The sequence below is a fragment of the Halichoerus grypus genome, chromosome 4 (assembly GCF_964656455.1).
Source record: "Halichoerus grypus chromosome 4, mHalGry1.hap1.1, whole genome shotgun sequence".
Lineage (NCBI taxonomy): Eukaryota > Metazoa > Chordata > Mammalia > Carnivora > Phocidae > Halichoerus > Halichoerus grypus.
The window spans coordinates 145252243-145270001 of NC_135715.1; the positions used below are offsets into that span (position 1 = coordinate 145252243).

Below are 17759 nucleotides of genomic sequence, written 5' to 3' on the forward strand. Positions count from 1 at the left end.
GTGCACACAATTAGAAAGGAATTCCCTACAAAGTTGATTTTTTTAAAATACAACTTTATCCTGATTCTAAACGAAAAGGAATGGAAATGACAGTAACAAGCAAGATTTCACCGATGGATATTGTGATGTGACTATAGTAGTCTTATATTTAAAATTTAGGAAGGAGACTACTGCATTTCAAAACAGCTAAATATACAGGTCCAAGGAATGGAGGTGCTTTTTAAACTGCCACATTCACTCCAAAGCCCATTCATCTCCTTCAGCATCCCAAAGATTAAGCACGTGTCCTGTTTAGCTATATACTAAAGTGGCCAACATGGTGTACCACTGACATCACAGGACAGTTGCCTATAAATCTAGACTTCTGACACTGGGCTCCAGCTGAACTTTCTTATAGGTCGTCATCCTCATCTGGGAGAATATTTGTCTGAGCAATCTCTGGATCGTGCTCATACTGTGTTGCCAAAGCTGGGTCCAGACAACCTCTGGTAGGGCAATAGCTGTTATGGCAACAAACTCCAAGTTAGGGTCTCCAAATAGTTTTCTAGCAAGAGAGAGGAAGGCTTTTCAAAGTTGTAGTTACTTTTGGCAGAAATGTCCTAGTACTGAAGGTTCTTCTTTTGGTGGAAGACAATAGATTTGGCCTTAACTTTCCTGTCCTTACTGTCTACTTTGTTGCCACACAGCACAATGGGGATGTTTTCACATACTTATACCAGATCTCTGTGTCAATTATACACATTCTTGGAAGTAACCCTTGCTGTTACATCAAACCTTATAATGGCACGCTGGGCTTGGATGTAGTACCATCTCTCAGCCTACCAAATTTCTCCTGAGCAGCCATATCCCATACATTGAACTTAATAGGTCCTCTGTTGGAATGGAACACAAGGGAATGGACCTCAACACCCAAGAGCTACATACTTCTCAAATTCACCAGTCAGATGATGTTTCACAAATGTAGTTTTTCCAGTACCACCACCATCAGCCAGTGTAAGTTTGAACTGGACGTGGGGTTCTTCTTGGGCAGCCATTATGATGTTGCTTCCAGAAGCATTTCCTGCTCCTCTGAGCCAACATTGATTATTTCTTTGAGTGTTTTTTTTCTGTAATTAATTCCCACCCTCCTCTTACCTCCAGCGTAATTTGAGTTTTTGAAGTTTCTTATAACAATGGAAAGTTCATGAGGGGCACTAATTAGGTGCAAAAAATGATTCAAATACAAACTACTGTCCCAAGTTGTAAAATTATTTTCTTTATCGCCGTAGGATGCTGAATATTTATAATAATTTTTTGAGGAAATATATAAATGTCATTATATAGCAAATATTTTCTGTGATTGGAAGTTATAAAAGCATTTTTCTCAAAGAGGGATTGATAATTTACCTATAGATTTGGGCCATCAGAGGGCCCGAGTTCCAGCCTAATCCTATGCTCTGCCACTTTGGAGAAAATCACCTAGTTTGTTGGCTAGCAGCAACAACTACAAAATAAGGGGGCCAAATTAAAGCACTTCTAAAGATGTTTCTATCTTTAAAATGCTATAAGCTCTGCCATATTGCTTATATTAGTTTCACTTTAAACATCATGCTTTCCTAAGTAAATGAAATATTACCTTTATATTTTTTTGAATGCTTGTATATCCATTGAGTAAAATCTGTCCTTGATTTTACTTTTGCAGAAGTAACTACATTCTTAGGCAGATAGAACTGAGTAAGGGAATCAAAACATGACAAAGTGGTTTAATTCACGTAATCTCAACTTTGTCTCCTAAGCAGAACAGAGTGAAGATAATGCTGACCAACTCACTATGCATAATGCATTGTGTAACTCTGTGGCTCATGCTGACACTGTTACAATATTTATCTGAGAGAGAAAAAACTTATGCAATGTGTTGATGCCTTGATAAGTATATTCTAAAATATTTTAAGTGCTTAAATATAAGTTAAACCCTGAAATCATGGTACAGAGAGGGGACTTACTCTGGGACCAATGCAAACTTGAATTATTATTGAACAAACTGGAGAGGTTTGAAAGTGGATTTCCAAGAGATTTCTTAAGAACTAATTTTTTATACTGGATTAGTGAAAGTTCTTATGGTTTATTAATTTGTATCCCCTTTAGAAATCTTTTTATTTATCTTATTTCTTACATTTGCTTGAAAAAATCCTTATGAGTATTTGAGTTAAAAGAAAAATAAAAGGACTTTTAACACTTTTCTTGCCTAATTCAATAGAAATTGTAGATAAGGAAAATGCTATTAAAATAATTTTAAGTGTGTCTTTACTCCTGTACAGACTGAATGAGTATTAAAATTCACACATGCAAATACACATATATCATTAAAGGATTTAGGTAAAAATAGATAAAATAGGAAAAAAGTTTCCTTTAAAAACATTAAGTCTGATAATGTAAACATTACTAATTTATACTTATTTGTTTAACAAAGGAGTTGAAGCTGCTTAAAATATGGGTACCATGAAAATGGTTAAAGTAAACAGTTGAGAAATTAAGTAAAGGAAAAATAAGGTTAGAAAGACAACAAAAGCAGGGACTCAAATAATACAAGTAGAAATGCGTATCATAGGTCTTATGTAGTTATCAGAGATGGGCCACATATTTAGCCCTATTTTACTTAAAGCAAGATAAAAGTACCAATTATGTTGTTAGCAAGACAAATTTAAACCTACGGTTAATGAGAAGACAGGTGTTTCTGCAACTGAAACTTGAAATCCATTTCTTTTATGAAATCTTCTGGACAGTGCATGAATTAAAAAGATGCTTTGTGATATAATGGACAATATACTCAATGGAAGCCTTATAATAAATACAATAATGCATTTTGGTTTTTGGTTTTGCTTTTTCTGAGAGTGAGTGTGAATGGAGGGAGAAGAGGCAGAGGGAGAAGGAGAGAGAGAGAATCTTAAGATTAATTTTAAGAATCACTGAGCATGGAGCCCAACATGGGGCTTGATCCCATGACTCTGAGATCATGACCTGAGCTAAAATCAAGAGTCAGATGCTTAACTGACTGAGCCACTCAGGCGCCCCAATACAATAATGCATTTAATACAACTTTTAAAGATAGTGTTCTTTTGGTTTGATTGATGACAAGACACTGTGGTGAAGTTCAGTAAGAGTGATTTTATATTAAACTGAAATAGGACAGCCTGTTTGTGTTGATATCAAGCTATTAAATACTATATATTAACCTATTATGACTCTTTTTGGACAAGGAGTTGTATTTTTATAGATAATAAGTCAAACAGCATTCTGCTTCCTTAGTGGTAGTGCATGCAGTTTGATTTGTACCACTGAGTAAGCTGGATGCTATCTTGTATACAATTAATACAAAACTTGCTAAACTTCTGTTATGTAGTTGGTTATAAAGAAGGAAACTCCTAGCTTTCCTCAGGAGTTTTAAGCTCTAGTATTGCACAGAAAGTTCTCCAAAGTAGGACTTGAGTGCCGGTATGGGCTCATTGGGCATTTTGTGTTCCTTATCCATCACTAACCCTTTTTCGGAAGCAGATAAATGAAGTGGTGCATCAAACAATCCAGAGGAAACTTCATTCTTTTTTTTTAAATTTTTTTTATTAACATATAATGTATTATTTGTTTCAGGGGTACAGGTCTGTGATTCATCAGTCTTACACAGTTCACAGCGCTCACCATAGTACATACTCTCCCCAATGTCCATCACTCAGCCCCCGCATCCCTCCCACCCCCCTCCACTCCAGCAACCGTCAGTTTGTTTCCTGAGATTAAAAGTCTCTTATGGTTTGTCTCCCTCTCTGGTTTCATCTTGTTTCATTTTTCCCTCCCTTCCCCTATGATCCTCTGTCTTGTTTCTCAAATCCCTCATATCAGTGAGATCACATGATGCTTGTCTTTCTCTGATTGACTTATTTCGCTTAGCATAATACCCTCTAGTTCCATCCACATCGTTGCAAATGGCAAGATTTCTTTTTTGATGGCTGCATAATATACCATTGTATGTGTATATGTATACACATACCACATCTTCTTTATCCATTCATCTGTTGATGGACATCTAGGCTCTTTCCATAGTTTGGCTATTGTGGACACTGCTGCTATAAACATTGGGGTGCACGTGCCCCTTTGTATCACTGCATTTGTATCTTTGGGGTAAATACCCAGTAGTACAATTGCTGGGTCATAGAGTAGCTCTATTTTCAACTTTTTGAGGAACCTCCATACTGTTTTCCAGAGTGGCTGCCCCAGCTTGCATTCCCACCAACAGTGTAGGAGGGTTCCCCTTTCTCTGCAACCTTGCCAACATCTGTTGTTTCCTGACTTGTTAATTTTAGCCATTCTGACTGGTGTGAGGTGGTATCTCATTGAGGTTTTGATTTGGATTTCCCTGATGCGGAGTGGTATTGAACACGTTTTCATGTGTCTGTTGGCCATTTAGATGTCTTCTTTGCAGAAATGTCGTCTGTTCATGTCTTCTGCCCATTTCTTGATTGGATTAGTTGTTCTTTGGGTGTTGAGTTGGAGAAGTTCTTTATAGATTTTGGATACTAGCCCTTTATCTGATATGTCATTTGCAAATATCTTCTCCTATTCTGTCGGTTGTCTTTTGGTTTTGTTGACTTTCCTTTGCTGTGCAAAAGCTTTTTATCTTGATGAAGTCCCAATAGTTCATTTTTGCCCTTGCTTCCCTTGCCTTTGGTGATGTTTCTAGAAAGAAGCTGCTGTGGCTGAGGTCGAAGAGGTTGCTGCCTGTGTTCTCCTCTAGGATTTTGATGGATTCCTGTCTCACATTTAGGTCTTTCATCCATTTTGAGTCTATTTTTGTGTGCGGTGTAAGGAAATGGTCCAGTTTCATTCTTCTGCATGTGGCTGTCCAATTTTCCCAACACCATTTGTTGAAGAGACTGTCTTTTTTCCATTGAACATTTGAGGAAACTTCGTTCTTTAGGGCTGTCTTCATAAGAGCTGCATTGGAAGCTTTAGTAACTGTTTATTAAATTATACACACACACAATCTAATAATAATCTCTTTGAAAGATTTAAATGAAAATGGAGACATGAAGTTTCTCCTGCAGTATAAATTAATCCAAGTATACCGTGAAAGAAATATAGTGTTCCTTATAAACTTCACAGAGGTAAAAAGCTGAAATGTCAGCAGAAGTTATGACATATGATAACTGGTCTATGAGTCTATCTTATTGAAAATGTAAGTGCTTAGAAAGAGTTGAAAAGCATTGGGCTGACAATGTTTGCAGTCACTGTCATTTGCAGGATTTTGGGATTTGGACCATTTTTGTTATTGTTTATTTACATTTTTTTCCCTATTCTATACATTTTTGAGTTTTCTATAATGAATGTATTAATTCTGCAATCGGGAAAATTAATTATGCCTGTTACTTCAAATTGATCATCCTGAAAAATATTCACAACAACAAGATTTAGTGAGGTCACTATTAAATTTATGATTGTCTTTGGATCTTTTAGTTAGAATGATATAGAACTAGAATATGCCTTTTTACCTCAAATCAAACCTATGATTTTCTAAGTTGAAAGTAATGAAGTAAAAGAAATACTTCCATTACTTGTTTAATGAGAGATAAATGCAGTCCAAGCCATAATATTTGTTAATGAATCTATTTCTGATTATCTTACACTGATCAGGGAGGAAGAATCCATAATGTTTGGTGAAGAATGTTAAATTCATGAGAAGTAGAACTTTTATTAGGCCCAGGAAAATGGGTTAGAATTGAAAATCATTCCCAAGATCTGCCTTACCTTTGGGAGCAGAAGCCCATTTGTGATCTAAGTGTAAAGTCCCTATTTCTATTTTGGCACAGGCTAGATTTCACCTGAAATAATTAGGGGCAATATTTAGTGACTTCATTAGTTCTGATGGTGGTGTTTCAAGATGGCACTCAAACTCTGTTTCTATTGTATCATCATAAGAAGGATGAGACATGATAAATAAGTGTCATTAACTAAATATGGTGCTTCCATATAATTATTTAATATGATAACATTGATCATTAAATATGAAATTTTCATTTTAATTTTGTGTGATTAAAACCTAGTTAAATTAAACAGTCCATGTGAAGGTAATATTTTGTTTGTTTTTAAAATATTTGTTTATTTTTCTGAGTGTACCTAATTATCATCTCTGAAATTTATTTTTTTTAGGTTTTATTTATTTATCAGAGAGAAAGAGAGAGAGTACAAGCAGGGGGAGTGGCAGACAGAGGGAGAGGGAGAAACAGGCTCGAGGGGCTCAATTCCAGGATCATGACCTGAGCTGAAGGCAGATGCTTTAACCAACTGAGTCACTCAGGTACCCCTATTATTTTTTTAAAGATTTATTTATTTTATTTTGGGAGAGAGAGGGAGAGAGAGCAGGGAGAGGGGCAGAGGAAGAGAATCTCAAGCAGACTCCCTGCTGAGTGCAGAGTCCAATGCAGGTCTCGATCCCATGACTCTGAGATCATGACCTGAGCTGAAATCAAGAGCCAACCACTTAACTAACTGAACCACCCAGGCACCCCTGAAATCTATCATTTTTAAGGCATGAAGTAGCCTGGTGTGTTTTCTTCAGAAAGCTCATGACCTAATTACCCAATCTGTTTGTTTATAATTGGTTACTGTTTTGCAGGGGACAAGTCACGGTGCCAAAAATGCAACATAAAACCCTTCAGTGATTTTAATTAGAAATATAGATTGTCCAGGGTTAAGCGTCCAACTCTTGATTTCGGCTCAGGTCATGATCTCAGGGTCCTGAAATTGGATCCCACATCTGACTCCGCGCTCAGTGGGGAGTCTGCATGAGAATTTTGTTTCTCTCTCTGCCCCTCACTCCCCCCTAAAATAAATAAATAAATCTTAAAGGCAAAACAAAACAAAAAAAAACAAAGAAATGTAGATTTTCCAGAAGTCATTAGGAAGAGAACTTTGGGGTTTACTTGAAGTGCTCCACTTGAATAGGCAGTGAGAATCAGGAGGCCTCTTACCATACTAGGTTTCTCTTGGCCAAAGATTCTGTTTAGACCTTCAGCGATGTTTATTAGAACCCTTGTGCCTCTAACTTGCAAGGAATATGAGAATTTTTTTTTTTTTTTGTGAAATAATGTGAACCAAAAGAAAAGTAGAAATATTCTCCATATTTGTAATCAAGATTTCCATGCTATAGATGAGGCATATTTCACAATTATATAGCTGCAGTTCATTACCTCCTACTGGCCAATTAGATAGAGTTTATTAATTCCCAGATCTTAGATTTGATGTTTGAGATTTGATGCAGAATTGATACAAAAAAAATGGTTTGGCAAATCTCTATTCTATGTAGTGTGATGCAGCTAAGGGAAAGATCTTCATACTGTCAAGTATGTTTTTCAAAGCCTTCCTTCAATACAAATGCTACCAGATGGAACTTACTTCTGCCTGTGCTTAATTCATTGATAATGTAAACTTGGGAGATTTACATATACCTTAGACTGGATATTTAATATAAACAAGTATGAGAATGGGATGCAAATAAATGCTATCTGGAAATTATGGGGCAAACTAACCTCTCTGGACATCTTTTTTATATAAAAGCAATGGATTTAGAAAACAAGAAATCCCTAATGCTCATCAGGATTCACATTATGGAGACCATTTTTGGCTTATGTTAAGTGCCCTATCTTTTTCTATCTCCATGCTTAATGATTTATGGAAAAGTTTTATTTTTAAGTGATTGTTTTTAATATCTAAGAAATATTCTGTAAAATTTTTTTATATTGAATTGATGCAGTCAGCTCTGAACTATACTACTACCACTTCTCTTGTCTTTATGCACTCTATCTCTTTAAAAAACATTTTGTTTTCTTCAGGATCACAGATATTTAGTAAATTGACATGCATTGAATTTTTAGTGTTCAGTTTACTGCTGTATAGGGAATTATAATAAAACTAAGAAGAGACTTTGTTCTATCTTTAAAAACTCATTATCTGATGGGTATGATGGGACAAAAACAATTAGGAAACATTAAGTCATTCATGAGGATAATGGTTAGAACCTTATATGAGACTCAGGAGGCTAGATTCACAAATTTCCCACTAATTAGAGATGTATGATGAAACGAGTCAATAAACTTTCTGATTCTCAGTTTCCTCCTCTGAAAGATAAAAGAAAAAAAATATTTCAGTGGTTCCTTTCGTTTCTACAAATTTTATGATTTTATTGTAATTATTATCTGTTCATGTTTTCTGGTTTGAACTATACTTGACTACCTATAGTTTCAGAATAAGGTTATTAAAATTACAGAAAGAAGAAACACTTAAAATGTTAAATATTTTAAATTATTTGTCTCAATAATATTCTAAAAACACAATACATGTTCATTTAGAAAAGTTAGATTCATTCAAAGGGCAGCAAAACCCAGAGAAGCATTGCTAGACTATGGGTGTAACTATGTGATAAATAAATATTGCTTTTAGACTTTGGTATTTTGCTTTTTTAGTTCATCTAAAATATTTTAGTCAAAAATTTATCCTGATGTTTGACTTGACACTTTGAAAAAACTCTGTGAATTTCAAAATTCAATGACAACATTCTAGGATGCAATACCAAAGATGATGTAAAAATAAACCACTATGAGCAGACACCTTAAATAAACACAATAATTCCATCAGGGAAAAGCAATATAGGGCATTACTAACCATTTACATATACTTATAAACAAGACAGAAATAAAATACTAGAGAACAGAGGTAAGGTAATATTCTTAGAATTAGCAACACTGTTCTTAGAAAAAAGTGAACTTCTTTACCCTGGGCCAGGGACTATTTTCCTGCATACTTTTAAAGAAAGTATATAGTTATTGGGGCGCCTGGGTGGCTCAGCTGGTTAAGCGGCTGCCTTCGGCTCAGGTCATGATCCCAGCGTCCTGGGATCGAGTCCCGCATCGGGCTCCTTGCTCAGCAGGGAGCCTGCTTCTCCCTCTACTGCTCCCTCTGCTTGTGCTCTCTCTCTCTCTCTCAAATAAATAAAATCTTAAAAAAAAAAAAAAAAGAAAGAAAGTATATAGTTATAACCTGGATTATGCTATATATTTACCAAAAGAAGTCCTTGAAGAAACTCCAACTGAAAGAATAGTAGACTCTAGGAGAATTTTAAAGTTGTTAATAAACCAAGTTAGCAGAATCTCTTGATCAATTTCCAATATGTTAGTTTCAGACCATATTTACCAAAAATATTTATCTTGCTGAGACTTCTTTGCAAAGAATACTTCTAAGTAGCTATTATTATTAATCATGAGCAAACACTGTGGAATAAGAAAATGTGAGTGACAACATAACCTTTGCTCTAGTTTCAGACTGAGTTGTCATGAGAACTATGTTAAGGGGTAATGTTGGTTTTATTGCATTATGGAGAAATTTTTCAGAGGAAACCATTCCCTTCCCATGTAGGACAAGGACAAGCTTCCACAGAGATGGTTGTCAATAAATCTGAATGTTCTCAGAATTGTATATTACCTCCTGGGTGTGGGAAGTCAACGGAGGAGCATCTGTTTTCCTCTCCTTTACCCAGTAGTTGTTAATACTTGAAAGAGAAGCCTACATGGAGTAAAGGAACTAAATATTCTTTACCCCAAGTGAGTGAGGGCACCTATGGGAAGGAAAAGGGAATTTGAGAAAAACCTTATTAGGAATCATATCAGTGATGTCTAGAGTTAAAAACAGGATTCTTAATGTCCCCTATATTATTTTAACCCTATCTAATTTCACATGCCTTTACTAATATTTATAATTGTGCATTCGCTCATGTTTTCCTTCTTGATAGTACCTGCTGAAGTTTTAGCTGTTATATAGGTTTTCTACATCCCCTCCAAAAAAGACTTATTTGATTTTTAAATTTATGTTTCTTCTTCCATTCTACTAACTTATGTTATTTCTTTTTCTCCTATTTCCTTTTCAGTTGTTTTATTTCTAAGTTTTTTCTTTAATTTTATTTAAAAACATAATTTCACTTATTTCTTCTTTAATAAATATATTCAATACCACAAGATTATATTCTGAAACTTTAGGTAGTTTTTCATACATCGATTTTTTAGTTCTACATTCTTTGTAATTTCATTTTATTTTATTTTTGATATTTCCAACTCAAATTTTATTTTTTAATAAAAGATACATTTTTTTTTTATTGTGGCAAGAAGGACAAAATTTAGCCTCTTAACCATTTTTAAGTGTACAGTTCAATAGCGCTAAGTGTATTCACATTGTTTTTTTTTAATTATTCAATTAGCCAGCATATCATTAGTTTATGATGTAGTGTTCAACGATTCATTAGTTGTGTATAACACGCAGTGCTCATCACCACACATGCCCCCCTTAATACCCATCATCTGGTTACCCCATCCCCTCACCCCCCTCCCTTCTGTAACCCTCAGGTTGGTTCCTGGAGTCCAGAGTCTCTCATGGTTTGTCTCCCTGTCTTATTTCTTCCCATTCAGTTTTCTCTCCCTTCCCCTGTGGTCTTCTGCGCTATTCCTTATGTTCCACATATGAGTGAAATCATATGATATTTGTCTTTCTCTACTTGACTTATTTCACTTAGCATAATACCCTCCAGTTCCATCCATGTCAATGCAAATGGTGAGTATTCATCCTTTCTGATGGCTGAATAATATTCCATTGTTTATATGAACCATATCTTCCTTATCCATTCATCTGTTGGAGGGCACCTCGGCTCCTTCCACAGTTTGGCTATTGTGGACATTGGTGCTATGAACATTGGGGTGCAGGTGCCCCTTCAAATCACTACATCTGTATCTTTGGGGTAAATACCTAGTAGTGCAATTGCTGGGTCAGAGGATAGCTCTATTTTTAACTTTTTGAGGAATCTCCATACTGTTTTCCAGAGTAGTTTTCCATACTGCACCAGCTTGCATTCCCACCAACAGGGTAAGAGGGTTCCCCTTTCTCCACATTTTCGCCAACACTTGTTGTTTCCTGTCTTGATAATTTTTGCCATTTTAACTGGTGTAAGGTGGTATCTCATTGTGGTTTTGATTTGGATTTCCCTGATGGCTTGTAATTTTATTTTGATGTCCTCATTATTGCCAGTGTGATTTAGTAATATGTAGTTGATTTCCAGACACAAGATTCAGGCATCAGTGGAGCTTTCTTTTATTCTTCATTTTCTACATGTATTGCATTGTAGTCAGTGAGGCCAGTACAATTTAGCAACTTCGGATTTGTTGAGATTTCTTCTGCAGTCTAATAAATGATCAATATTGTTAGTATGTTACACATTTTAAGAGAAGACATTAGAAAAAAACAAGCACATGATTTCATATAAAAATCAAGCTTGTTAATTATGCTATTCAAAACATATAATATTTTTTCTACTGATATTTTCAAAATGTATAATGTTATTTTTTCTACTGATATTTTGGGTTTTAAGTTATTCATTTAATCAGTTTGTCACCACATGTTTATTGAGCATCTATGATGTTCTGGGCACTGTTCTGCATTGCTTTCCTCCTTCCTTGAGAACATTTGCTTGTTCTCTTTCTTCCTTCTTGCCCCCTGCTTTCTTTCTTCACAGTTGATTCTTTGGTCTCACATAGTAAATTTGTTTTCACATGCCCACCTTCTTGGGCCTTCTGACCCCTGTAGCAATCCTCTACCAAAGCATTTGAGACATCCCCACCTAATCTTCTGGGGAGTATCTTTGTGTCTGAGATTGAAAGAGCCATCCTGAAAGCATACTAACATTGATTTCATGTGACCTTATTAGGATGTGACTTTCTGGGTCATGGGAGAGAGCTCACATATCAACGAACTCCTGTTGAGTATTTATTCATTCCCTCTGTTCTAACCTTCAAGATACACTCCCATAGGTGTTTCCGCAGGCCCTGCTGATTTATGAGTCAGTTCCTATAGCTCTTTTTTGGCTAATCTTTTTTTTTTTTTTTTTTTTTTTTAATATCAGGACTCCATTCTGTTCAGGTATGCTAACTAACAGAGCTATGCCGAGCCTTGTCTCTAACTATTGATCTAGACCAAGTAATGTATTAAGGAGGATGAGAAAAATGAAGGGGGGGGAATTGGAGGGGGAGATGAACCATGAGAGACTATGGACTCAGAAACAAACTGAGGGTTCTAGAGGGGAGGGGGGTGGGGGGATGAGTTAGCCTGGTGATGGGTATTAAAGAGGGCACATACTGAGTGGCGCACTGAGTGTTATATGCAAACAATGAATCATGGAACACTACATCAAAAACTAATGATGTAATGTATGGTGATTAAAATAACATAATAAAAAAATAAATGCTTAAAAAAAATAAGGAGGATGAGTATCAGTTCATGATAGATTTGCCCAAGGTGTGTCATTTTGTCATCTCTTTGCAGCAGCAGAAACAGTACTATACAACAGGGTGTAGGTAGCTTCTGCTAGCCTGGAGTTTTCAGAGGAATCTGAAGATTTAATTGTCTTAGGCACATGCACCCAAATATTACCAGATCTGATTCTACTGCCATCCCTATCAGGGCCCTGGATTTAGCATAGGAGAGCTGCTGGGCTGTGTATTCATAGCCTCTTCAGTCTGTCTCTTTTGTAGCACTACTACCTTGAAATAAAATTCTGTGTCTGTTTTCAGCAAAGTTGTCCTGTTATTGCAGAAGGCAAGAGTTCTTTAGATATTACCATTAGGGTTTTCTGGCTTTCAACACTGTACCCTGAATTTGTAATCGGCTCACCTGAGTCTGTTATTCTCTTCTACAAGGCTTCTGAAGCCACTCCCCCAACTCTGCAATCTTTGTAATTACTTCTCCTCCCATATATTTTAAGTCAGTGCATCTCCATCTCCCCTATACCTCATCCCAACCCACTACCAGCGAGTTTTGGTAATTGGGATGTTAGGTTGCATGAGAGGTTATCATCACCCCAGTTCTGTTAACAACTGTCTCATTTTGGGTTCCCCTAAAAGCAGACCCCAAGACAAGGAATTAGTGCTGAGAAGTTTATTTGGGAAGTCATCCCAAGGAGTCTAAACAGCATATGAGCTAACTCACACAGGGAAAGAGAAAAATTCAATAAAGGATGTATTAAGGAGTAGTTTACCATTGTGAGCAACAGGAACTCAGTCCTACTGGTAAGCCTGTGAGGAACCTCAGAATCATCCCACAGGGGAATGAAAAGTTGGGCTTATTTATCCACAAAATCCAGTTCCACATTTTTGAAAGTCATCCCTGGAAACATGAAATCCTCTGCTCTTTGGGGCTTCCCTGGATGTAGTCTGAACAAGCTCCAGTGGTGCTGGAGAAAAACTTTGGGGACAGAGGAGAAAGATCCAGGCACTTGATAAGGGAAAGAGTCTGTCAGGTGTGAGAACTGTCCACTTCAGCTTCAGGAAAACTTAAAGGTGGTCCAAAATTAGAGGAAGTGGGAACATCGACAGCATCTACCATAATGTGTCATTTATTTTTTAATATATTCTAGTATATAGTACATAGCTGGATTTTTATTTATACTTTAAAAATAAGTGAATTATGTCCATACATATTTACTGTTTTCCCTTCTTGTCCTTTATTGGATTTACTTTTCATTTTCCCCATGGGTTGGAAGTTATGCATTCTTTCTCTCTAGGTGTTCTGAAATTACATATTTTGCATCTAGTTTTTGTTGCTTGTACTTAGTTAACATACTAAATTAACATTTTTCTCAGCAACTTAGAATTAGCCAATTTTTATATTTATCTACTTCTGCAAATATGAGAAAACAGCTTTTCATGTTTTGATCCCATATTTGTTGTCACCTGAAATTTTATTTATAGACTGATATTAAAAATTGACAAATCAAAACTTGTTCTTATATTTTACTAATGTATTTGATTACATGTGCATTTTACAATGTCTCTTGAATTCATTTTTTCACTTGATAGGTTATGTCCAATAGTGGTTTTTCAGAAGAGATCTATGAATAATAAATGTTGAATAACTAAATGTTTTAATTTACTCTATCCCTTGAATGCCATTTTGGCTAAATATAAAATTCTGGGCTGGAACATATTTTCTTCATGCATGTGCATATGTGTGCATATATTTGTATGTATTTTTGTGTTAGCTCTTGGAATGAACTGTCAGTCTGAGCACTTTTGTCTGTCTTCAGTTGTCGGAAAATTTTTTAATGATTTTTTTTTATTATTGACTTGCATTTATTCTCCCTATTTTCTCCTTTGGACTTTGTCTTGGATATATTTAGGAACTTTCATGTATGTCCTTCATAATTCTTAACTCTCCTTTGTACCTTCCATCTCTTCTGTTGTTTTTCATTCTCAGAGAATTCTTTGGCTTAGTTTCTCTCTTTGGCTTTGGTCCTGCTGCTGTTTATTCTGTTAGTACAGGGTTATCTTTTCTTTTTTAATTTCAGTTATTATTTTCTTAATATTATGATTTCTAGTTGATTCACATTTTTAAATTCATTTTTTTCCACATCTTTCTCAGAAAAATAATTATTCTAATCTAGCTTTTTGTTTCTATCTTCTATGTTAAATCTTTGCCCCACAGGTACCGTTCTGCTTCTTGAATTGTTTTCCCCCAAAGGTCCTGAATTTCTGTAAATATTTTCTAATTTTTTATTTGGGGCTCTATTTGTATTTAAGATTTCTTATTAGATTTTTCACCTTGTATCTTTTTTTTTTTTTTTTAAATTTTTTATTTATCTGACAGAGAGAGACACAGCGATAGAGGGAACACAAGCAGGGGGAGTAGGAGAGGGAGAAGCAGGCTTCCCGCTGAGCAGGGAGCCTGATGTGGGGCTCGATCCCAGGATCCTAAGATCATGACCTGAGCCGAAGGCAGACGCTTAACGACTGAGCCACCCAGGCGCCCCTCACCTTGTATCTTTGTCACTGTTGTTTGTGGAAATAAATGAGGTGGACTTTTAGTGGCATATAGTGCTCCATTTCTTTTTTTTAAGGTTTTATTTATTTATTAGAGAGAGAGAGAACACATGCACGAACAGGGGGAGGGTCAGAGGGAGAGGGACAGGCAGACTCCCTGCTGAGCTGGGAGCCTGATGATGTGGGGCTCAATCCCAGGACACTGAGATCATGATCTGAGCCGAAGGCAGTCACTTAACCAACTGAGCCACCCAGGTGCCCCAGTTCGCCCTTTTCTTAAATCAGAATGAAAGGTATGCAACAGTTTTGTGTAACCTTGCCTGTGTTACCCACCTCCTACCTCCCCAACTGTTGTCTTAGGGCATACAATCAACTTATTTGACAAAGCCTGAGGAGAGAGGGATGAGATAAAAGACAACCATCTGTATTCTCTTGTTGTTGTACCTCAATGGTCCCCTGGAAGTTACTTCTGGGTTACTTTCCTGTCCCTGGCATGTACCATCTCTTGAGAACACAACATGGTGGTATAGATAATACCTTTTATATGAGTCCCCCCACGTTGGTGCCCTTAGGAAGTTTTATCCAATCTTACTTTCTTTTTTCTTTAATCCCTCTCTTTGATTGGCAGATTTAGCAAATATACTATAAAGATTAAATTGTTAAATATACTAAATATTAAATACTGAAAGCAATTCTTTTGTGTAGGTATGTCCTAAATATTCCAAGGTACTTGCTTATACTAAAAAGACATTTGTTGTTTATCTGCCTGGGCATCCTGTCTCTTATTCAGCAACTCTGTACATATTTTTCATTTAACTGAACATAATTTTTCTCACTTTCAGCATATTTATGCATCCATTTAGCTTTATTTTTTTTTCTGTCATTTCTAGGCATTTGGAGTATGTTTGTGGCAGAGTGTGTGTGTGCATGTGCGTGTGTATATGTGTTGTGTGAGAGACTGAGAGAGAGGTATCACTCAAAATTTTTAAATTGTATCTTCATTTTTAATGTTTAGGTATTTAACTTTACATGAAATTAATTTGTATGATATGAAACAGGGATTTACTTTAATTTTGTTTCCAAAGGGATAGCTAATTATTCTTTTTTAAATCTTTTTTTTTTAAATTAAGCTTTTTATTTTACTTCCAGTGTAGTTAATATACAATGTTATCTTAGTTTCAAGTGTACAATGTAGTGATTCAACAATTCTATACCATACTCAGTGCTCGTCATGGTAAGTGTATTCTTAATCCTCTTCACCTATTTCACCCATTCCCCCACCTACCTCCCTCTGCTAATCATCAATTTCTTTACAGTTAGGAGTCTTTTATTTGGTTTATTTCCTTTTTCCTTTGTTTTGTTTTGTTTTTAAATTCCATGTATGAGTGAAATCATATGGTATTTATCTTTCTCTGACAAACTTCACTTAGCATTATACTCTCCATATCCATCCATGTTGTTGCAAAGGGCAAGATTTCATTCTTTTTATGGCTGAATGATATTCCATTGTGTGTATGTATGTGTGTGTGTATATATCTCTCATATATATATATACATGTATATATATATATACACACACACACACACACACACACACACCACTTCTTTTTACTTCTTCTTTATTTATCTATCAATGGACACTTAGGCTGCTTCCTTAATTTGGCTATTATAAATAATGCTGCAATAAAAATAAGGGTGTATATATCTTTTTGAATTTGTGTTTTTATTTTCTTTGGGTAAGTACCTAGTAGTGGAATTACTGGATCAAATCGTAATTAAATTTTTAATTTTTTGAGAATCCTCCATATTATTTTCCACAGTGGCTGCACCAGTTTGCATTCCCACCAATGGTGCATGAGGGTTCCTTTTTCTCCACATTCTCACCCACACTTGCTTTTTGTGTTTTTGATTTTAGCTATTCTGACAGGTATGAGGTGATACCTCATTGTGGCTTTGATTTGCATTTCTCTGATGATGAGTGATGTTGAGCATTTTTTCATTTGTCTGTTGGTCATCTGCATATCTTCTTTGGATAAATGTTCATATCTTCTGCCCATTTTTAATTGGATTTTTATTATTTTTTTGCAGTTGAGTTGTATACATTCTTGATATACTGTGGATACTAACCCCTTATCTGATATGTCATTTGCAAATATCTTCTCCTTTTTGGTAGTTTGTCCTATAGTTTTGTTGATTGTTTCCTTTGCTGTGCAGAAGCTTTTTATTTTGATGTAGTCCCAATAGTTTATTTTTGCTTTTGTTTCCCTTGCCTCAGGAGACACATCTAGAAAAATGTTGTTAAGGCCAATGTCAGAGAAATTACTACCTGTGCTCTCTTCTAGGATTTTCATGGTTTCAGGTCTTACATTTAGGTCTTTAATCCATTTTAAGTTTATTTTTGTGTGTGGTATAAGAAAATGGTCCAGTTTTATTCTTTTGCACATTGCTGTCCAATTCTCTCAACACCATTTGTTGAAGAGACTTTTTCCCATTGGATATTCTTTCCAGCTTCATTGAAGATTAATTGGCCATATACTTGTGGGTTCATTTCTGTGTTTTATATTCTGTTCTATTAATCTATGTGTCTATTTTTGTGCCAGTGCCATACTGTTTTGATGACTACAGCTTTGCAGTATAACTTGAAGGCCAGAACTGTGATGCTTCCTGCTTTGCTTTTCTTTTTCAAAATTGCTTTTGCTATTTGGAGTCTTTTGTGGTTCCATACAGATTTTAGGATTATTTGTTCCGGTTCTGTGAGAAATGCTTTTGGCATTTTGGTAGAGATTGCATTAAATCTATAGATTGCTTTGGGTAGTATGAACATTTTAACAATATTGGGTTTTCCAATCCATGAGCATGGAATATGTTTCCATTTGTTTGTGTTCT

The 17759-nt window shown here is 35.7% G+C and overlaps 1 pseudogene; it reads right to left on the reverse strand.

Moving 5' to 3' along the window:
• Window positions 1-391: 391 nt before the first annotated feature.
• On the reverse strand, window positions 392-1034 carry LOC118522481 (GTP-binding nuclear protein Ran-like; annotated as a pseudogene).
• Between the last annotated feature and the right edge of the window lie 16725 nt (window positions 1035-17759).